The following is a 23,796-nucleotide window of genomic DNA, read 5'->3' on the forward strand; positions in this document are numbered from 1 at the left end:
AGTTATGTAAATCAAAATGAACATACACATTCTTCACATAATTCCTGTTGCTTCTTTGACTTGACAAAATTGGGGTTTTTTTTGGTCATGTTTAATGTAGAACCAAGACTCTTTTCTGAAGTCAGTTTTTTTTTTTATAATTTACAATGAAAATGTCTTTATGTTGAATTTAAATTTTGATTTACTTGAATAATTCAATTTAAATCCTATGATTACTAGAGTAATTCTATTTAAATACTATAATTTTCAAAATGTGATGCATTTATGAGAAAGTCACTTTGAATTCAAGTTGGTATTAAAATGGCCCCTTAACAGTCAGTCACTTGAGTAAGCGTGTGTAGACACAAGCTCATAATTTTAATTACAAATAAACATATACTATTATATTTTCACACAACACAGCATAAGCACATACATGGGGCTTAGGGGAGATGCAATGATCAGTCAAGAGTGAGCTGTAAGTTCATGTTCTGATGTGTCCCTCTATTCCAAATGCAATTGTTTATGCTACTTTCTATTGCTGTGATAAAACACCATGACCAAGCCACTTATAAATGAAAGTATTGAACTTGGCTTATGATTTCAGAGTGGTAGAGCCCATGATGGCAGAGTGAAGGGACAGCTGAAACCTTGCACCATGATCCACAACCATGGATGGGGCAGGCAGGAGGTATGGGGGAGGGTAAAGCAATAGAGAAAGGGAGAGGGAGAGGGAGAGGGAGAGGGAGAGGGAGAGGGAGAGGGAGAGGGAGAGGGAGAGGGAGAGGGAGAGGGAGAGGGAGAGGGAGAGGGAGAGAGAGAGAGAGAGAGAGAGAGAGAGAGAGAGAACACTGGGGATATATGAGTCTTTTGAAACCTCAAAGCCCACACCCAGTGATTGGGGACCACACATAAGGTCAAATACATAAGCCCATGAGGGCCATTCTCGTTCAAACCACAACAGCTCTATTATATTTAAATTACTTTTAAGAAAGCTAAAAAATAAGAGTCAGATTCTATCTCACAATAAGTAATTCTGTGGCTCAGAAATAACCAAGGTGAAAAAGGATGAGCAGGTAGAAACCATAGTACATGCCAAATTTTAGTTCAGAAGCAGGCTTCACTGATAGGCACAGACTTCCTAATAGCATCTGGAATCTGAACCAATATGAATTGAAGTTGGTCACTACAGTGGATCTGCCTCCTCAAATAAAGAGACTCTGAACATATTGTTGGCTGTTACCAGTGGCTAAGACCCACAGCTAACCAAGTGTCTGGGGAGGTTGGAAAAAGGGGGAGTCTTATAGCTGGGCACAATATTCTCATGTTTGATGAGGAGATCCACAACTGTCTGACTACCAAGAAAGAAAGCCACAGAGACCAAAACTATAAAAGGTCATTTACTGTAACATCAACTTCATTACCACAGCACTGGGACTTGATGGTGGTAAATACAAAATGGTTTGGCAGGGAGAAACCATGGTAGAGAGGAAAAAGAACTTACTTTTAAAACCAAAACATATATCTTTAACAGGGATCTACTGCTCTGAAGTCATAAGCCAAATCCAATTCTTTCATTTATAAGAGCCTTTGTCATGGTGTTTTATCACAATAATAGAAAAGTAACTTGAACAACTGCATTTAGAACAGAGGAACACATCAAAACATGAACTCATAGTGCTCTCTTGACTGAGACATGAGCCTGCAACACAGAGTTCTAAGCCACACAAGAAAATGAAATTCAAATAAATAGAAGAGGAGGGGGGAGGGGAGGAGTAAAAAAGATATGAAGAAAGAAAGAAAGAAAGAAAGAAAGAAAGAAAGAAAGAAGGAAGGAAGGAAGGAAGGAAGGAAGGAAAGAAAGAAAGAAAGAAAGAAAGAAAGAAAGAAAGAAAGAAAGAAAGAAAGAAAGAAAGAAAGAAAGAGAGGGAGGGAGGAAGGTGCAGCCCTCCAGAAGAAATCATGTTGTATAAAGATTTTTAAGTATATTTTAAATTATCAAAACTCAAAAGTGAAGGACTACACTTGCCTAAAACAAGCATAAACTTGTGTGTGTGTGTGTGTGTGTGTGTGTGTGTGTGTGTGTGTGTGTGTGTGTGAAGTGCCAAGTAGTAACTACTTTGTAAGCTTTCCTGGCTATATAGTCTCTTGTTAAACTATTCAGTTGAGCTGTGGTTGCAAGAAAACAGCTATAGACAGAGTGCTGCTGTATGAGTGTAGCTGCATGCCATTTAGTGGGTGTGTCTTCGTGTCACCGAGTAGGCATGGCTGGTGCAAGTGAGTGGGTGTGGCTGTATGTCACTGAATGGGCATGGCTGCGTGCCAAGAGACCTTTCTACAGAAGCTAAGTGTAGGAGAGGCAGATATGGACAACTGTCCATAGTATGCAGACTCCTGATGTAAAGACGGGTGACACCACGAAGCAAAATACGACACAGTGTAATAGGAACTGGAGATCTGAAAAGGAAGCAAAATAAAAATAAATAAATAAACCCAGACATTAATGCAAGAACAAAGTTCAAAAGAAATTTAAAGGAAGGAGGAAAGGAAAGGGAATTTTTGAAGAATTGTTGTTATTCTTTGAAAACTTCATAAACGTGTACAGTGTATTTTGATCATATCCATCACTGCAAAATACCTTCTTCTAATTATGCTGGAAAACCTCCAAATCCATCTCTGTGGGATGCATGGAAGCCCTGAGTGAATGTATGTTGTTGATGTGAGCCAGCCATGTCAAGGACTCTAGTCTCAGATCCACAGGAAAGTGTCAAAGCACCCCTCAGGGGGGTAAGTCTCAAAAATGGCCAGAACTTCCTCTGGCCCATGTGTAGATGTTGATAGTTTGTGTAGAAAACATTTATCATAGCTTTCTTCTCCAATATATTTATGGCCTGAAAACCATTGCCCTGCAGAGATGGCTCCTACTGAGATTCACTAAACCTGCCTCCTTGTTCAGCTGTATGTAAAAATGCTGACTCCTCACTCACCTAAAAATATTAGGATAATTAGGCTTACAACTTCAATGGAATGGGTATTTGTAAAACTTTAAGTCACTCTGGAAAACTCAAGATTAATGGAGAACCACGAAAGGTCAAAAAAGTTGAAAGTATCTAAACCTGTTATACACAAAAATGAATTTCAAGTTTGCTACATAAATAACAATGAAAAAAGAAAACATTTTTTATAAATTAAAATTGTGGAAAATCTTCCCAAGACTCAATAAACAGTAAGACCTATAGAAGATTTATAAACATGATTACTTTAATATTAAAACTAAAACCTTTAGTCACACCCAATGGCATCATGAGAAAAACAAAGGTCAAAGTAGAAGCTAAATATGAAGTTTACAAAGCTCTGAGTTGTATCTCCTACAAAATATTATTTTCATTACTATTAGTGTGTCATGTGGAGGGTAGATAGGCACATGCCTTGACAATCATGGGAGCTGACTGGGCAACTTTACAGAATACTTCTCTCCTATTATTTTTTCTCGCCATCTTGAGGAGTCTGAGTTATGCTTTTTAATTTTTAGTAAGTCCTTTCATGTACTCTTTGCTTTTTTTTTTATTTAGGTGAAACCTGTTTGTGACATGTGTATACTTGTTGTGAGAAATATTAAAAATAGACTGCCATGTTCCCGTGCTCCATCCAGCTACACTCTGCCCACCAACTCTCCTGCGGGACTAGAGCTCACGAGTTCCCTTCACTGTCATGCCAGCCCCACACAACCATCCACCCCATGGTCAGCTGCCACAACACAGAACAACCTGGTAGAAACAAAACTCTTGAAGCTTATAATTAACCAATCAGATTTATATATCAATAAATTCTCAATTCACAAGATGCCAATACAATAATTTCAGAACCAATTGATAATGATAAAAGCTGCCCACCTAGATTAGACGAATTATCCCAATTATTCTATCCTTTATGATATCATAACTATCTGTGGCTATTTAAAGCCATGCTAGTTCAAGATCTTCCTGTCCCTCTTCCTCCATCTTGGCTTCCCTCAAACTCCTGATTCGTGCTCTGTCTCTGCAACGCTTAGTTCTACCTCCCTTTTCCCTGTCCAATCACAGGCCTCCTGATGTCCTAATATTTTAATGTAATTGGACAGGGAAAATTCTGTCACATATACTACTTCTCAACATGATGAATTTACTATTTTTTGTGAACATCTAACCCTAAAACTTTTCTTTGCATATGCTTATTGAAAACTCTTAAAAGATTGTGTCTTTTCTAGCACTGAAAATGCTCTTCTAGTATGCCAGGAAGAACTTGCCTCACGTCTGTAGTATTCAGTGTCAATCATATGAAATATAATGCTCTAGACTTTTAGGGTTAGGCTTAAAGCCTTTGCGACTTTGCTCCCAGTGAGTGGTGTTATCAATGCCAACCCGTGAGTTCTACAGCTCAAAATAAAGCTTCAGGATTCATATATTAGTTACCATTTTATTGCTGTGCAAAAACACATATGAAAGAAAATGTAGCTTGGCTTATGGCTCCAGAAGGATGAGTCCATTGTGGTAGGGGGACATAGTTCTGATCAGCAGGTATGGGAACAGAAGCCAGAATCTGACAGCTCATACCTTGAAGCAGGAAGCAAAGAGAGTGAACTACAAGTTGAGCAAGGCTATAATCTCTCACACACCCTATAGCAAGTCTCTAATTCTTCAACCTATTCAAACACCACCACCAAATGGGACTGAGGACCAAGTGTTCAAACCCCAAGCCTGAGGGGAATGTTTTCATTCCAACCACTACAGTGTGGTAATAAGCATTCTGTGAACTCAGAGTTGTGTGTGGTATTCTTAGGCCCAGGGCCACTTGCACAGGAGGACAATGCACAGAAGAACAACCTACAGTCTCACTGGTCTCTTTTCTAATTCTCTTCTTCGTTTTTGTTTTTTCTCAAAGACGATATTTTTCCAGCTCAATAGAAAGGACTCCTTTAAATTAGTTGGGGGAATGGTGGCGTTGGGATCACAGGGAGTTTAAATTAATACCGTTGGTTGCATTCTCATTTCTAGTAGCATATGGTTAAAATAAGCTGAAGGGAAAAGCAGCATATGGTTTATTTCTTTCCCTAGAAACTTCCATTTAGTAGTGACATACTTGGAAGTTGTTTGAAGAGGAGCGACTGTGTTCAAAGAAGCCAGAGAGTTGTTCTATTAAGTTCCATTGACAATAAAAGTGCAAAGAAGATCTCATCAAGAGCCCCCCACTGTCATCAGAGGGATGATACTGTGTCAAAGGAACTAGGGTGTGTAAACATGGGGACCTTCAGAGTGCAGTGGTTCCTAGCAACCAGTGAATTTACAAAGGAAGAGCTAAGTGAAATTAACCACCCTAAATTTCTCACCTCCCACTGTGCTTCAATTACAAACTGAATCACAATGGAATGACTGCAGTTAAGGGATTATAAAAATAAACCATGTTCTATTACTCAGCCTGGTTCAGAATATGCTTTGTCTAGCATCCTTTTTTTTCCCTTTTTTCTTTTTCTCCTTCTCTACATAATAAAGTACCTGTATGCTTTTGATGCTAATTTAGGTTCTCTATTAGGATACAGATATTTGTGTGTAATTTTTCATCTGACTGTACCCAGAGTCAGTGCTATATAGGACAAACTGAGCAGGTTTTGAGCTATAAAGACATGGCATTGAATCCTACTTCTTGAATGTATGTATTATGTGGTGGGCAAGTTACATACTGAATCTGCAATTGTCTCATCAGTAAAATGGAAATTGTAAAATCTAACAGAGAGGGGAAATTTGGGGTTGATTAAATATGTAAAATATGTGTCATGAAATGAATAATCGTCCTCTCTATGGGTTACAAGATGCTAATGAAGGGCTGTCAACTTTTCAGGAGTCACATGGGTCTTTTATATATTTTCCAAAATGCTAGTTATCTAAAGGAACTGAGATAGTATCTACAACCACAAATCTCATCACTTGAAAGCAAATTCCTCAAAATATAATTAGCCATTTTGTTCATGTTATGTTTGAGGTTTATGTTCATCATAATGAATTGATTAGAGCTATAAACTTGGTTCAGTCATGTCCAACCCATGGCAGATGAACCATGCATATCCAAGGATGCATCTGAAGGCAGCCCTATACAAAACTGAAAACATTCTTAAAACATTATCAGGGTGTTTTGTGATTATTTTGTCTTATTTGTCACTTGACTGGATGCTTCTCCAGCATGATATTTGTAGATGACAATGCCATGTCATAATGCCAAAAGTTTAGTCACATATGGAATGGATTTAATTGAATTTTTATATAGGTATAGCCACACTTATCAACAAAAGTATATAATTGCGCTTCACTAAAATACTTAGTCTGAAGAACATGGTATATATTCTTCACCTAAATTTGGAAGCCAAAGCAAAATGTTTTGTTTAATTTTTTTGAAGATGCAATTGAAGATCTCAAATGAATGCTCTGTTTATCAGAGAACACCATGTGGCTCCTGGGGAGCCCCTTTTGACTAATGCCTAGTTACTACTGTGCAGCTATAAAGATCATGCTATGGAAGATGCTCTTTGCTAAGCTCTTCAGTACATTCCTTCTTTGGTTGTTTATAAGCACCAACCAACCTTCATCTGCACATTCCAGAAAGTGTGATCTTTCAAAATCTTTATCACACAGGTTTATGGCTACTTACTAGCTTACTGCTGTAATAGGTTCTTGTTTTGTTATCACACCATGTCTTAAAACCTTTTATTGACATGTAACCTTTGTACAAAAACAAACATATTATAAATATACACTAATTTGATGAATTTTCTTTGCCTGAATAACCCTTGTAACCAATGCTAGAATAACACCAGTACCCCCAGAATCTGTCTCTACTGACCTCTAGTAGCACAGATCCATCGCCTCATTTTATTTGAATGGAAACATATTCTGCATATTATTTTGCTTGTCCAGCTTTTTGTCACTCCTTGCGATGTTCAGATCCACCCACAGTGTTACAAGTAAAATATTGTATTCCTATTGTCACTTGGCATGCCTTTGCATTTGTGTAGGCAGTAATTGGTTTAATCTTCTATAGTTAGGGGCATCTCTAGTTTCCAATTTGAGGTTACTATGATTGTCCTGAAGCAAACATTATAGTGTACACATGTGGTGACCACATTGACAATTTTGTTAAGTAAATGCATAAAAGAGAAACTGTTCAGCTATACAATATGCACATGCTACCATTACTGCTGAGGTTGCTACAAAGGAGAATTACAGTGAATTACATAACACTAACACACAATTAAGATTATCAGGGAATCAGCAAGTTCACATTTGTTTCTAATACATGCCTACATGCTGTTTTCTATGCCTTACCTTGTACTCTTAGCACTTTATAAATTGTTTTTTATTTGATTTTACAATACTTTGGAACATTCTGGGAAGCAGATAGTATACATATCAGATTTTGAATTCCAGAAGTCAGGCACAAAAATATAAGGTTGGTGTTTATAACACTTTTAGAAGATGCCAATAAATATTTAATAAATGTAACTTCCCTTCATTTCTCATTTTGTTCCTTGTTTGAGAGAGGGTTTCATGTATCCCAGAGTGGCTTCAAACTTACTACACAGCTGTGAGTGGCCTACCATTTCATCCCAAGGGTTATGATTAGAGGTATTTGCCCCACATCTTGTTTTTCTTTCATTTCTTGACTCTTCAACAGGCAAGGGTGTTTCTTTTCCTGAGGCTAAAGCAATGATGATCTTAGATATGAAACTTCTAGACCACTTGTGATGGTTTGTATAAGCTTGGCTCAGGGAGTAGCACTATTAGGAGGTGTAGCCTTGTTGGAGTAGGTGTGTCAGTGTAGGTATGGACTTCAATACCGTTATCCTAGCAGCCTGGAAGTTAGCCTTCTGCCAGCTGCCTTTGGAATGAGAGGTGGAACTCTCAGCTCCTTCAGCCTCACATCTGCCTGGACACTGCCAAGCTCCTGCCTGGATGATAATGGACTGAAATTCTAACCTGTAAGCTAGCCTCAATTAAATGTCCTTATAAGAGTTGCCTCGGTTATGGTGTCTGTTCACAGCAGTAAAACCCTAACTAAAAGTCCACTCTTAGTCCCTGAATCCCAGTGTCTGACTTTCTTTAGATCATTGTCCTTTCTTTTTCCATTTTCTACAGAAATCTGAGATTCTAATAAGGTTTTCTCTTCTCCTTGCCATTAAAGTGCAGAATCATCTCGAAGTTTCTCCCTGTTTTACCAGGCTTGAGAAATCCTTTGTAAAGGACTGGGTGACACGCCCACATTTGCTCCTGTGTATCGTCTCCCCTCTTACACTCCCCTGAGGCTTGCCCATACCTGGTTTGCCTGTTCAGGGAAGCATAAGAAGCAGAAAAGAATATTCTCCCAGCATTTATGATTCTTTAGCCCACATCACAGACGAGACTAAGAAGCTCTAACTCTGTGAGGCCAATGACAGGGCAGTGGAAGTGTCGGGGCTCTGAGTGACAGCTCAGTGTGTCTGAGGGACAAAACTAGACAGACAGGATTGATCAGACCATGGAAAGCTTCAAATGACATGTAACATGCTTTGACTTTATTCCCAAGACCCTCCAGAGTCATAAAACAATTTTGAACTTAGCTCTGTTTGATACAGTGCAATTGTGTTTGTTTTTCAGTTTCTGCAGCCTTTAGCCCACTGGCTCCCTGAAGCCACAGAGGAGAGGATACTTTATCACCCTTGTAACTTTATTACTCAACAACCTATGACCCAGGCACTGTCAGAATTTCTTCTCATTTGCTATTGCTTCTTCAAAATCCACAGGCATCAGATCTAGTTAGCTATGTTTGGGCATTTGGGTTGTTGCAGTCTTTAAGATCCTGCCTCCCCCCCAACCCCCGGCCCCCATCCCAATGTACATAAGTAACTGAGCTTTCAACTTGTGCATACCAAAGAACAACTGAAATAAAAAGGTAAAAAGCTCACGAGAAGATGAATGATATGGCTGCCATGTCCCTCTGCCAGCAGGCCACTGAGTACTTCTGAAGCTGGTAAGTTGACCAAAGAAGCAAAGGTTTAGCTGGAGTCTGGGAAGATCTCAGGGCAGTGAAACAAACAGAAGAATAAGGAATGATGACCCAGAGATACACATATTTTGCTTCAGTTCCCCAAAGCATGTCCTATACACTATTACTTTATTTCCCCTTGTACTTACCCTTTAGGGAAGGAGTCTCTTAATTTGTCCCTTATGATCCAAGTGGATGTTTCACCCAGCAAGAATTAGCTATCTAAATTTAAGAGCTTGACTTACAAAACAAGGTTGAAAAAAATCTCTTGACCAGCTGTTTGGCTGGGTTGAAGTATATTGGCACCAACATTAAGTAGACTGCTTGTGACTTCTGGCTCTACCACAGACTGTTGTGAGGTCCTAAGACAGTTTCCTATCATAAACGTTTTCATTTGTAAGCCAATACTGTTAACTGCAGGTAGTAATCCCAGGTACTGCTGAGGTTGAGGTCACAACATCATGAGTTCTAGACCAGATTGACCCATCACACAATAATAAAAAAATAATAATAATAATAATAATAATAATAATAATAATAATAATTGCAAAATCCTGCATGGCTGTCAAAAAAGGGATGGTGTGACATGGTTCTCACCCTTGTAGCAGGGCCAACAGGGTGTGGATCTCCACAAGTGTTGGCAGTTGCTGTGACTATGAGGCTAGTTTGTATAATAATGTACATGTTTTCATGTTTCTCCTTTGGGGGAATGGTCTCCATGATAAGATTAATGACATCATCACAATTAGAAAGACAAATCCAGAGAGCAAAGGTTTGTCTATGTTCCTCAGCAAAATGGTAAAGCGCTGTGGCCTTCAGGCTGTAGGAAAGAACTCTGAAAACATAAGCTCAAAAATAGAAAAGTTCTTAACTATGTAAAATATAAGAATGCAGTATGGACTATTGTCTTAGTCAGGGTTTCTATTCCTGCACAAACATCATGACCAAGAAGCAAGTTGGGAAGGAAAGGGTTTATTGGGCTTACATTTCCATACTGCTGTTCATCACCAAGGAAGTCAGGACTGGAACTCAAGCAGGTCAGGAAGCAGGAGCTGATGCAGAAGCCACGGAGGGATGTTCTTTACTGGCTTGTTTCCCCTGGCTTGCTCAGCCTGCTCTCTTATAGAACCAAGACTACCAGCTCAGAGATGGTCCCACCCACAAGGGACCTTTCCCCCTTGATCACTAATTGAGAAAATGCCTTACAGTTGGATCTCATGGAGGCATTTCCTCAACTGAAGCTCCTTTCTCTGTGATAACTCCAGCTGTGTCAAGTTGACACAAAACTAGCCAGTACAACTATACAAGGGATTTCACAGACCTAAAAGAACAGAGACAGCTGTTCTACTGGTCAGAAACTTGTCAGTTTCATAAAAAGGCAGGCAGATACAAATGCAGGCAGATTCTGAGCTCAAGGTCAGCCTGGGACAAAGAGACTTTTGGCCCAAACATGGTGGGTGTGGTGATCTCAGAGCTGGATCCCACCTAGCTAGCTTATTATCTGTGCTTACAGAGGCAGGTAGATCTCTGAATTCATTTGTAATGTTAGGGGAAAAGGTGTTTGTTGTCTTTTCCTAGAAGTCAAGGGGCTAAGTTAAAAAAAAAATGCTGATTTGTGAGAAAGGGAACCTGGGGTGGATGATTGAATTCAAATATAAATAAAAGATGCTTTGGTCTGTGAGAGTTGAGCTATCTGGATGAGTTGTCTGGAAAACTCCTGAGAGAGAGCTATCTCAAGCAAAACACAAGGCTATCAGCTTGTACCACATGATTGACCTAGCGTTGTTCTTTTCATGCTCCCAAATACCCTTTCCTCAGGACCCCTGACCAAGCCAAGGTAAATAATAATAATGTCAATTAATTATACTGAAAATTCAATGAACTATTTGTGGAGAAGAATCTGAGATATAGTAAGCATACAAAAGTGTTTTTATTACTATTTGTAGCAGTCTTCTTTTGTTTGTTTCTACCTTTCTTTCTAGGAAGGGCAGATTCCCCTTTGGTAATGTAGACCAACAATGAGTCACAAGACACTGCAGTTATGTGTATCTCTTCTCAACTTGTCACTAAAAACATTAAGACATTAATAAAAGGAAGATATCCCTGTGCATTTTTCCTCTAAGATAACAGATCTTCATTAAATCCATTTTATAATTTTCTCAATAAGCAAGCTGCTCTAATTGAAAACAGATAATACTTAATGCAATTATTTAAAAATGTTCAAAGTTCATGAAAATGATTACCAGCTTCCTAAATGGAAATATTTAATCAATAATTCTAATTGTGCAACACTGAATTTCAGGGTGTTCTAATTAGTGGAGTGGTAGCTCTTGCTTTGCCTATTCCTCTGGATGGACCTATAGGGATATGCCTGCAGAGACTCATCTCAGAGCAAGCAGCTGATATGGAAGGAACTCCACAGAGAGCTACAAGTGCCTTCTCACAGATACAGTATACTCAGGGGCTAAGAAAGGGGAAATGCTCTACACAGAAATCACCGGTATTACATGTTCATTTTCTGGGTGACTTCCTGTCTGATCACTGTTAGTGCTTTTTGGTCATTCTGGTTTTCCATAAAATAAGGATAGTCTTAGATATTCGTAAATTGTGTCTAAGACACTTAGGGGAAATTTAATGAAAGAAAATTGTGAAGTGCTTTGTGTTCTACAGAACAAGGGGAGTTGAGCCTGGAGAACACACCCTACACAGAGGCAGTTGGCACACTTTGTTAGCTTCAAGAACATCTGCATGAGCAAGAAAGTGTGTTATTTTATAAGGAAGTGGGTCAGCAGGAATCACCAAGCTGCAGAAAAACATAAACCACTAACATGTGTGTGATCAATTGTTTGAATTATTCATTGCCAACATTGATTGCCTAATTGAGTAATGTGGAGATAAAATTCCAAAGTGTCCTCTAGAATAGAGGTATTAGGATTTCAGGGAACCAGGTGTGTAGCCATTGGAAAGGTTTCCCCAACTTCTCATCCAAATTTCCTTAAAGCTAAGCAAAATGCTGAAATCACAAAGCCAGGCACATTTGCTTCCACCTGTAATCCCACTCTGTCGCTGCTGCTGACACAGGACCTTTGTGAGTTCCAGGACAGGCTGGGTTATGTGTTGAGACCCTGAGTCAGTGCTTTAACCTCTAAAAGATGAAACACAATAAAAGAATATACTATGATTCTCTGGCAGGCAGCTCTAAGGACATTAGCTAAGGAGCAGAAAGCAGTGCTAAGAATTCAAGTTACAAGGACAACACTTTACTACGTGAACAAAGGGACAGAAATTCAAGTGTAGGAATAAGATTGCATCACAAGCAATAAAAATAACAATTAGAAATGATATTGGCTGGGCTAATATATATTTGCTTATATATTAGCCCATTTGGTACTGATTAATCTCACTTAGAGAGCCATGCGGCTAAAATCTACTGCTATACGTGGGAAATATAGATATTTATGAATAGATGGAAAAACATGAAAACCTATAGTAAGGAGAAAGTGTTACTACTGAAGAAAAATGTGGAAACTCCTAGATAGAAATACCTTTTAAAGTTGCCTTTCCTACCTTACAATGATATCTATCATCATTGTGATGATGGAAAAGAGTATTTCTCTACTTAATCAGAGCAGAAATTTATAAAGACAAAGGAAACAAAAATCAGACAAGATTAAACGAAACATGATAAAGGGGCACAGGAGAATGTAAAAATGGAAATGACTGTCAGAAAGCCTACACATGTCCAAGACTCTTAGAGAAAGTCTTGCTATGTTTCTATCTAGATGCACCAGGAGTTATGTGCTTGAACACTTACAGTAGAGAAATTTGTGCTGGCAAAAGTCTAACAGTAACTTACACCACAAAATAAACAGAGTTTTTCATACATAAACACATATTGTGTGGATGAAATGCCCCATAAAACAATAAGCCCCCGCAGCTGCACTGTGAAAAGCCATTAAGAAATAATTTGAATTTGAGGGGTGCACCTGATGGTTCCTAGTGAGCAAAGTAAAATGGCAAACCCGTGAAAACTCCATGGGAAGAGTAGTAATGAGAAGTGAGAGTCAGAACTCCAGACAGGTTAATGTCAGGAAGAAGAAACACATTCTGACCAGCTATGACTATGACGGTGTCTCGGATCAGGAGAAAGGTGCAAAACTGTATGTGAACTGTTCCAAAGGGGGAAAAAAAAAGACGTTGTACTCTAAGAACAAAATGCTTGCAATGGAGTACTGTTCAGCCATAAAAAAAGAACAAAGGCATGATGGCTTCAGAAAATGGGCAGAACTGGAAATACTATGGGAATACTAATTCATTAGTTAATACTAATTACTTTAATTAATGAAACATGAACCAACCAATTAACTAGTTAATTGAATACTAGCTAATTAATACTAGTTAGTTAACCAACTGATTAACTAATTAATTAGTTAAGACTAATACTCTGAAATAAATCTGTCTCAAGTATCATTTATTTTTTTTGATATGTAGATATGTGGAATCCAAAGCTCTCAGAAAGATGAAAGGGAAGGGACTATTAAGGGGATGGCAGGAAGGTGTGGGGAAGGAAAGAGCACAAATGGGGCAATAGACAACTAAATGTGATTGAAGTTCCTCATATGCATGGATGTCAGTGAAACCAGCTCCCTTGTATAATATACACATGATTGAAAAATCAAACATGCCTGTCATTCTCAAGGCAAAAGTCCGTGAGTTTAAAAATATGAATAAAACCACATCAAGTTATGTCATAGGGGGGAAATAATTCAATAATTAAGATAGATCAAACATCTAGAAAAGGAAAGAGTTAATGATTCCTATAAAAATCAAAGAACTGGCTGTCTCCACGATCAAAATTACAGAAAATAATGCAGATAATAATGATAATGTCTCCTCAAGGGAAAATTCAGAGTCAGGGGTTCCAGAATGTCATCCCCTATAACATGCCTGTCAGGTATGAATGATACTAAAGAGATGTTCTTGACGTTTGCAAAGACTCAGAAGATAAACTTTCCACTTGTGGTATTTGAAAAGGTTAAGGCTGAGTCAATCTTTATTGACTAAAAGATGAGTCCTATTGAGTCCTATTGAAGTAGTCATCAGAACCTGGTGGACAAAGGTATATATCTCGTCAACTACCTTTGCTTTTGTTTTGTTTTATTTTGTTTTGTTGTTTTGTTTTGTTTTGTTTTTCTGTGATAAAACTCTGTGACCAAAGCAACTAAGGGAAGGAAGAGTTTACTTAGGTTTGAGGTCCCAGAGGAAGAATCTCATGTCAGGGAAGACATAGAAGCAAGAAGACTGAGCAAGAAGCTATGAGATCACATCTCAAACAAACACAGAAAGCAGAGGAAGTGAACTGGAAATGGAGTGATGCCCAGGCCCACTACCAGTGACCCACTCCCTCCTGTAAGTCTCCACCTTCTAAATGTTTCATAGCCTCCCCAGATAGTCCCACAAACTGGGGACAAAGTGTCCAAATACATGAGTCTATGGGGACATTTATGATTCAAACCACCACAGCAACTATAATGAAGTAAAACATTATCAACAGTTATCTGGCTCTAAAAGTATAGATTATATTGAAGGAAACAGGTGGAAAAAATTAAGACACAGATCTTTGAAACTAAGATAACGTTTTCATTTCGTGTAAAGAGAGACCAAATTTATCTTTCCTTTTATAATTATAACCATAAGGAAACACAAACAAAAACATAATTTTGATCTTTGCTACACAAAAAGCCAAACAATTATCTTCTAATATATGAGACAGCATAAAAGCCATACCCCACAGGACTAAGAAACATGAGAAAAATCATCATCTGATATAAAAGAAACAAACAGATATATGTTAATTACAAAGGGGATGGGAATACTTGGCAAGGTCCTTATGTTTATACGGCAAGCAAACCTCAGATGCATGATGCTTATATGAGAGGCTTTACAATAAATAAAACATATAGTACACAGTAACAGACTGGGCAATATTTATCAGGCATTCACAAAATAAAACAGAAGACTGGCTGGGCACTTTTGGCACATGCCTTTAATCCCAGCACTTGGGAGGCAGAGGCAGGCAGATTTCTAAGTTCGAGGCCAGCCTGGGCTACAGAATGAGTTCCAGGACAGCCAGGGATACACAGAGAAACCCTGTCTTGAAAAATAAAATAATAATAAAAACAAAACAAAACAGAAGACACTAACTTCAGAAGGTGCATAAAGACTGTAATCCTACCCCAGAGACTCGGTACATGGAATGGGTAAACATTAAAAGGGAAGCATAATGGCTTTTGCCTTTGTCAGTAGAATAGGATTGTCTCAGTAACCATAAAACAAAGATGTTAAAACATCAGAGATGTGATCAGAATCCTAAACTGTAATGGAAGCCATCAATATGCTGTATTAGCCCCTGCTAAAGAAAAATCAATATTAAAGCCTACAGATATACTAATTTAACTATTCTAACAACAGAAAAGAAAGGTGCATGATTTTTCAGAAGTATGCCATAACATTTTCTAAATGTTTACCCATCACTGCTGCAAAGCAAACGCTCAGGTTCCTAAGCTAGAACTCACAGAGGCTGTCCTCCAACCGCAGTAGAGTCTAAACTCTGACTTCTCAAATAAGAACAATTAAAGACATAGACACGTTGCCAATTATGGATGCTTTCTGAAATAACTGCTTAAAAATAGAAATAAAAACTTGTGTTAAAGTAATGAAATCAGACCCGTGTTATCAATTTCTTAAAGAATATATCAAGAGAAAAAGACCTAGCCTGAAATATTATTGTTCAAATTTTAAAAAGTTAATTGAATTTGACTTTAATGAAAAATCACTTAAGAATGCAAACTTAAGGATCATAAATAGAGCACATAAAATATAAATACAAAAATGAATGCTAAAGAAAGCAGTAAACAGTAAAAGTGGGCAAATAGGGTAATAATAACCCAATTGGTAAAGTGTTGTCCCATTAACAGAACAACCATTCCCAGAACTCTAGTAAAATAACTGGGTGTGGTGGTGCAATATAAGATCCTAGCACTGAGGAGATAGAGACAAAATGACCCGTAGGGTTCCCTACAAGCCAGCTGCCCTTCTTTGTGAGGATCAACCAAAAAGAAACTGTACCACAACACAAACTTCATGTTCCCAAGATTGTCCTTTGACCTCTCTATATATGTGCATACAAGCTTGTGAGTGCACACATAAACACACACACACACACACACAGGCAAATAAACTATAGTATGGAATTTCTAAAAGCAAGAATAAATACTAAAAAATGTTAGCAGATACAATCATGAAAAGAGTAAAAAAAAAACAGTAAAATTAGAACAAAGAAGTAACGTATCATTTTTAAAGGACTTAATAATAGATTTTTATTGATTCTATGATATGATTTTAGGGTATTAATATAAATATAATTACCTGAATATGTTTCAAATTCTTCATAATGAGAGTCAAAGACAATGAATGAAGAGTTGTTGGTCAAATGGAAAAAGCAAGACCTAAATATGACTCGTGAAAATTCAAAGCTTAAATAAAAGATTAGCAGGGGTAATTCAATCATTTTAGGATAAGTAATTCAATCATTTAAATAATAATTTACTATGAATATTTAAAGATTATCCTAAGAATTTACTTATGCACATTCTAAAGATCATACCAACAGGTTGCAAAGTAAATGTTAGGGTATTTCTATCTGGAAAATAATTTGATAACTGTTAGCAAATATTCTTTGAAATTAACATGTACATACAAGTCTCAGAATAAAATGATACTTCCTTGACATAATAAAGAGCATTTAGTCAGGCATGGTAGTTAAAATCCGAAAATCAGAGAAGTAGAGAGGTAGAGTAAGAAGACTTTGGGTTTGAAGCCAACATGGGCTACATAGTAAGCTTTTGTGTGTGTGTGTGTGTGTGTGTGTGTGTGTGTGTGTGTGTGTGAGAGAGAGAGAGAGAGAGAGAGAGAGAGAGAGAGAGAGAGAGAGAGAATGAATTTATTGTTGGCTTATAGCCAAAATCTTATTTTATAATGTGCTAGATTCAATACAAAGAAGTCCCTATGTTGATAGTGCATGCTCAGCCCCATCCCCATCCGCTAAACATAAGGCTCAAGGGAAGGGAACAATGGCGGAAAGATGGTAAGTACCAGAGGACCAGGATGTCTGATGCAAGATAGTGTCTTCTATATATACCAGGAAAGCTGTATCCATGACATTTCAACTTAGATATGGTGGTCTAAACAAGTCCTGAGACATGACAGCCCCAATTACCATGCCATGGGGAAAGCTTCACAAGGCTTCATCTCTTGATGAAGAGCTACAAGTAGTTAATACTGTGAAGACAGGAAGAGTCAGTCTTCTCCAGGAATAAACTCCTGATAAATTATCCAATCCCAAGACACATGTACACAAGACAACACTGAATGAACTCTGCAGGGTTGTATCTCTCTCTCTCTCTCTCTCTCTCTCTCTCTCTCTCTCTCTCTCTGTGTGTGTGTGTGTGTGTAAAACAATAACAGTTTTACAAAAAAGAGGCCCTGAGTGAAATTCTCAAAAGAATTTAAAGACTTTAAAAAGAAATCAGTCTTTACCATTACTGATTACCACCATTTCAAAAATATTCTAGACATGTCAAGCAAAACATATTAAACATATTTACATACAAATATAACCATAAACATAAGTTATTATATTCATTATTTTAAGAAAACAGGAAAGTAGGGCTGGCGAGATGGCTCAGTGGGTAACAGCACTGACTACTCTTCCGAAAGTCCTAAGTTCAAATTCTAGCAACCACATGGTGGCTCACAACCACCTGTAATGAGATCTGATGCCCTCTTCTGCTGCATCTGAAGACAAGTATAGTGTACTTGCAACCCTATAGGTGGAACAACAATATGAACTAAGCAGTACCCCTGAGCTCTTGTCTCTAGCTGCATATGTACCAAAAGATGGCCTACTCGGCCATCACTGCAAAGAGAGGCCCATTGGACTTGCAAACTTTATATGTCCCAGTACAGGGGAACACCAGGGCCAAAAAGAGGGAGTGGGTGGGTAGGGGAGTTGGGGGAGGTATGGGGGACTTTTGGTATAGCATTGGAAATGTAAATGAGCTAAATACCTAATAAAAAATGGAAAATAAATAAATAAATCTTAAAAATAAATAAATAAATGAAAAAGAAAACAGGAAAGTAGGTTCATAATTTTCAAAATAATGTATTCATTTGTCTAAGTAATCTAAAGGAATTAAAGTGACTTTAGCAATCTAAGTATACTGTTAAGTGATCAAATCCAAAATAAATACACAAAAATCAATAATATTGCTAAAATAGCATTCATCCAAAATGTAGTGAAATATATTCATGATGCACAATTAAAATATTAATCTTTAAAATAATTGTGTGTTCCTAACAGTGAAAAATATAAAACAGTATGAGGAAAGTTAAAAGGCTTTCATGTAAAGAACATATCTACTGCTGTATGAGAAGGAAATAAAGTTAATATAATCTGTCAAAGCCTCCAGATAAATCCTCAGGACAGTGAGTATAATAAGAGTTTTTTTTTTAAACAATCCAAAAGTTTATCAGAGGAATAAGTCAGGATAAAAGGAGAGAACTTAATAAAGGGATCCTTATTAGTGGGATATGAAGACATATTTAACAGTGATTAAGAGTAGAAGAAATATTTAACAGTGATTAAGAGTAGACAAGCCAATTCTACTAGATTAAAAAGCAAAATTACACCTGCCCCTAGAGGCATTGCAGATGTGGCTGCTGTGCCATATGTGGCTGAGAGAAGAGAGACTATGTCTATACTCAGTGTTCTGGCCTAACGAGCATCTAAATGATTAGTACCCTAACTTTTGCTGAAAAAAAAAAAAAATGAGCCCAAGATGAGTACCAGTTAGCACCAAGCAGGCCCAGACGGGATCCCAGGATGGTAGCAAGCCAGAGACTAGAAGAACCCTGCCTGGGACCATAGACCCCGGGTGGAAGTGAACCTGAGACAGACAACCCTCACAGGTGGGCTGGGCAAGGACCAAGCTGGAGGAGACTGGTGCCAAGGGGCCTGGACAGGGAGTTAGCCTGAGATGACCCATGCCAGCACCATAATGCACAAGTTGGGCATAGACTACTCCTGAGATAACCCCAGACACACTTACTTGCTACTAAGAGGACAAGTAAGCAGTGGGGAAATGAAAGAGAAAGAGAAGCAGAAGGATATGGGCATAATGAAGAGAGGCAGAGCTGGAGACTCAGTGGTAGTGAGGAACAGCCTGATGTGAGTAGCTAGTGATGACACACTTTGGACCACAGTGGGTAGGGATGGGGTCTTGGTCTATGCTATCACCAAGGACCACATCTTGGTCCATGGCCCTGCAGCAGCAGCAGGGTTCTGTTACCACCAAAGGCCAGGTGGACATCTCCATCTGGGCTGCTGCCTGGAGACAAATTTATATCACCTGTTGCAGCAGTTGGGAGAGTGGGACTTCGACCTTTCCTTGGGCAGTACAGTAGAGATGGTCCTAGATGTGGGGGTTGCAGGTGAGCTGCCCCTGTGGGCATGAGAGCAGGAGAGCTGGGTCTGCCTCTAGTCTGCAGTAACATGGATGAGGGAGAGATGGTCTTCTCCTCTCCCTGATATGACCAAGCCAGCTCACTCAACTGGGTCTCAAGGGAGGGATCAAGGATTGAAAAGAAAAAGACAATTAGATAACATCATAACATGACTCCGGTCAGTGCTGAGGTTGAAGGGGATTGATTTTTTTTTCCTCCAGTCTGCTTTTATACCATCCTAAGCACATACAAAGAATAAGGTCAGTTCTAGGTCAAGAACAAACAAGGCAATAAACACAGTCTAAGCAAAGTCACTGTTTGTAGTGGCTTATCAGGATGTCCAAGATAAAAAGACTGTCACACTTCCTCAGGTTGAGTTTACCTTGAACTTTGTATTAGTCCAAATGTTAATATTCTTATCTGAGCCTACTTCCCGAGTTCTAGCCCAAAGTTAAATTCCTGCATGAGCCTACTTCCCTGTCCTAGCCCACTGTCAAATTCCTGCCAAATTCTACAAGGTGGCCCCACAAGCTCTCCACACTGATCCCTCACCATCTATGGCAGACAAGAACGCTGGCCCTGGGATCAGGAGAGTAGGAGAACTGGCCATGTCTGTCCCCAGCTGGAACAATAGGCTGAAGAGATGGCTCAGTGGTTAAGAGCACTGATTGCTCTTCCAGAGGTCCTGTGTTCGATTCCTAGAAACCACATGGTGGCTTACAACCGTCTGTAATTCAATGCCATCTTCTGGTGTGTCTGAAGACAGCGACAGTGTACAAACATATATGAAATGAAGAAAGAAAGAAATATTTAAAAAAAAAAGAAGAAGAAGAAGAACTGAAACCGCACACGTAGACACTCAAGTCTAGAATAAGTTTACTTCAGGGATGGCTTTAGCCGTGAGTACATTAGAAGACATGCTAAAGGGAAGATACTATGGGGCGAGCCAGTAAGATGGATCAGAGGGTAAAAGTGCTTGGCGCCATGCCTGAGAACCTGAGTTTCTTTTCCAGGACCCAAGTGGGATCCTCTGACAGCCAGGCGTATGCTCCGGAGCATACACATGCTCTCTCTGGGTTGCTCAGGCTGCTTTGTCATGGAACCCGGAACTGCCTGCTCAGGGGTGCCACTGCCCATAGTAGGCTGGACCCACTCATATCAATCATCAATCAAAAATTGCTCACAGGCATTTCCTCAATTGAGCTTCCTCTTCTGGGATAATCCTAGCTTGCACCAAGGAGACAGGAAGGCTAACAGGAAACATGCCTTTCAGGTTAACCTCGTGAAATAAATTCTGTCACATACTATAGAAAGTATTGTATGTAGTTCCTCAGCATTTCCTCATCTAACCTACTCAGAGGTCTTTCAAGAGTTACATATTCAGAACCGGGCGGTGTTAGCAGATGTCTTTAATTCCAGCACTCGGGAGGCAGAAGCAGGAGAATCTCTGAATTCGAGGCCAGCCTGGTCTACAGAGTGAGTTCCAGGACAGCCAGGACTACACAGAGAAACCCTGTCTCAAAAAACAAAAAACAAAAAAAAAAGAGTTACATATTCAGTTAGAAATAAATGCTAATAAAGCTCTCCCCCAAGTGAGGCATTGGTAGCTGACTGTGGTCCTTCTTCAGGGACGTGGGCGCTACTGATTGCTTTCCAATGCTCTATGGATGGCACCACACTCAGGTACATATGTTGGCACTAATTGGAAACAGTGGTTTATTTTTTAAAAAAGAAAAAAGGCAAGGATATGAAGTTGGAACATAAATGTGTTGAGGGGCTAGGAAAGGGACATAGGAGGGTTAATATAATCATATTTCATTGTAGACACATATGAAGTTTTCAAAGAGCACTTTTGAAGGAGTTTGAAGGAGAAATGAAATTCTATCACTAACAACAAGAAAGCTTAGCTTTTCCCCCAATGAAAATGAGACCTAATTGTGAATTAGGATGAAAAAAATCCATATTCTACCAGTTGTCAGATAAAAAAATAATAATGATTTTCCATATCCTTCAAAGAAAAGTAAGCAACTGACCAAAAATAAGCTAGAGTTTAGATATCAGAAGTACCTATAAGGTAAATTTCATTCCGGAAGGAAGTCATAAATGGTATTCCTTAGTGATGAATCTTGAATGCCAAGATGCCAAGACTGGCAGAGCAATGGATCTCCCGGGGGAAATGTGTGTGCACTAGTGGCACAGAGGTTATGGTGTTAACCAATCACTTCTTCATTAAATCTGAAGCCTGCTCTTCAGGAGGGAACTTATTCCTGAAAGCGTAAACCTAATCAAAAGTTCATGGTTGGAGGTCACTGGCCCCAGAGGGGATCAGTTATTGTTGTTCTACTAAATTGTTATGTTGGCACACCACCTTCTAGATATTTGTAATCTTCAGTTACTGCTGCTCCTCACCTTTATCAGAGAAGTTTCTCTTTACAGTGTGAATGCAGAGATAACTGGGTTTTATACACATATGAAATTGTCAAAGAATGAGTAAAAGGTATTTCAAGAATCTCATTGTACTTCTACTATTTTCTTGTTTGATTATGAAAATCATCTCAATTGTTTTAGCCCAATAGACATCAATGTTTTCGTTTTAAAAGTCCAAGGAGACTTTTTTAGTATGATAGAATATCATGTTAATATTCTTCCATGTGTAAGGTCAGTCACTATGCAGGAAAGGAGGGTCATGCTTTCCCATACCAGTTTCATACAATTTTGAAAAAAACTCTTTGTAATTATTTTAATTGTACCAGATTTGCTGGAAACATGTCAGAAAGTTTAGAAAAATATGTAGATTACTCGTTTCAGATTTCATTAGATTTGTATAAATATCTCCTATGATATCCTTGCCAAACAACAATCTATACCCCAACTTGCATGAATGAAACAGTGTTTGCTGAATGATACACATAGATCAAATTTCTCAATGATAAATGTGCTTAACGTTCTCGAGCAACTGTACCGCAGCAAAGCACATATCAAGTGATGCAAGTCCGTGCCATGACCTACATGCACTGTACTTTTCTGTTTCTCAGTCTTTAACACTGCACAGATAAAAGAAGCACAAATACAACTAAGCCTTGACTTTAATTCATTAGTTACTCAATTCTCTCACTGTTCTGGGGATCAAACTCAAGGAATAAAGCTCTCCTCAAATGAACGATGTCCCAACCCTCTCTGCTTTTTAAAAATTTTACTCTATGTGTCTTCTGAGATAGATGCTGTGATGGGTTGTACATGCTCGGCCCAGGGAGTGGCACTATTATGAGGTGTGGCCTTTTTGGAGTAGGTGGGTCACTGTGGGCGTGGACTATAAGACCCTCGTCCTAGCTACCTGGAAATGAATCTTCCTCCAGCAGTCTTCAGATGAAGATGTAGAATTGATTCATCTCTATCCAAGACATCCTCATTCTGATGAGGACCCACAGGACCCTAAAGCATTTTACACAGGGTACCCTTTGTTTACACAGAGAATTACCAATGAATTTTATCTGAAGATCTGCAAATTTGAGAGCTCAAAAAAAGACAATTCCTCCTCAAACCACTTTTGTTCCACATTTCTAATTCTTTTTGTATCTTTCCACAGAATCTTCTCCATAATTTTCATTCATTTCTCAAGCCATAAAGCTCACAGTTTGCAAAATTTCAATTGAGTTTTCCTGTATCCTGTGTCAAACAGCTTTAAATGATACAATCACTTCATCAAAAAACAAAGGCATTTAGCAAACACTTCTCCATCATCATTTTGCCCTGAAATCTCTGGGACCTAAGGACACAGTTGTTCTCTTGTGTGTGTGTGTGTGTGTGTGTGTGTGTGTGTGTGTGTGTGCATATGTGTATAGATAATCTTCATTATGGATTGCTTACAAACTATATAAAATAATTTCACTGAATAACTATTATGCTGGTGTTTTTAAAATCCTCATTTATATTCCCCATGTTCATATTTTACAGTCCTACAGTTGGTGCTTTACAACATATATTATACCCTTCCTTTTTTTTGATAAATTCATGTGAAAACCTTTTTCTTGAGATGACACAAAAATCTAACAAGATCTCCATCCTTCTTCTATTCAAGTAAAACAAACTCTCCAACTGAAAGGTCTTATGATAGTTAGCACTTTCAGTTTCTACGAGACTTGCTATTTGAATACAAACGAAATTTAAATCATGAAATCACTACTATATTTTATTTATCCTGTTAAT

At 38.5% G+C, this 23,796-nt stretch overlaps 1 long non-coding RNA gene and 1 pseudogene across 2 annotated transcripts; one reads left to right on the forward strand and one right to left on the reverse strand.

Moving 5' to 3' along the window:
* Positions 1-2,058: 2,058 nt before the first annotated feature.
* Gm29506 lies at positions 2,059-9,224 on the reverse strand. Of its 2 annotated transcripts, XR_865292.1 has the most exons (4): positions 9,177-9,224; positions 8,948-9,009; positions 4,431-4,571; positions 2,059-2,436 (listed from the first exon to the last, which is right to left on the reverse strand). It is a non-coding gene; the product is annotated as a predicted gene 29506 (long non-coding RNA). The 2 variants fall into 2 exon arrangements; XR_373274.2 differs by lacking the exon at positions 4,431-4,571.
* A 9,552-nt stretch (positions 9,225-18,776) lies between these two features.
* Gm24176 lies at positions 18,777-18,897 on the forward strand (annotated as a pseudogene).
* Positions 18,898-23,796: the final 4,899 nt, after the last annotated feature.

Source organism: Mus musculus, chromosome 1 (genome assembly GCF_000001635.26).
Source record: "Mus musculus strain C57BL/6J chromosome 1, GRCm38.p6 C57BL/6J".
Classification (NCBI taxonomy): Eukaryota; Metazoa; Chordata; class Mammalia; order Rodentia; family Muridae; genus Mus; species Mus musculus.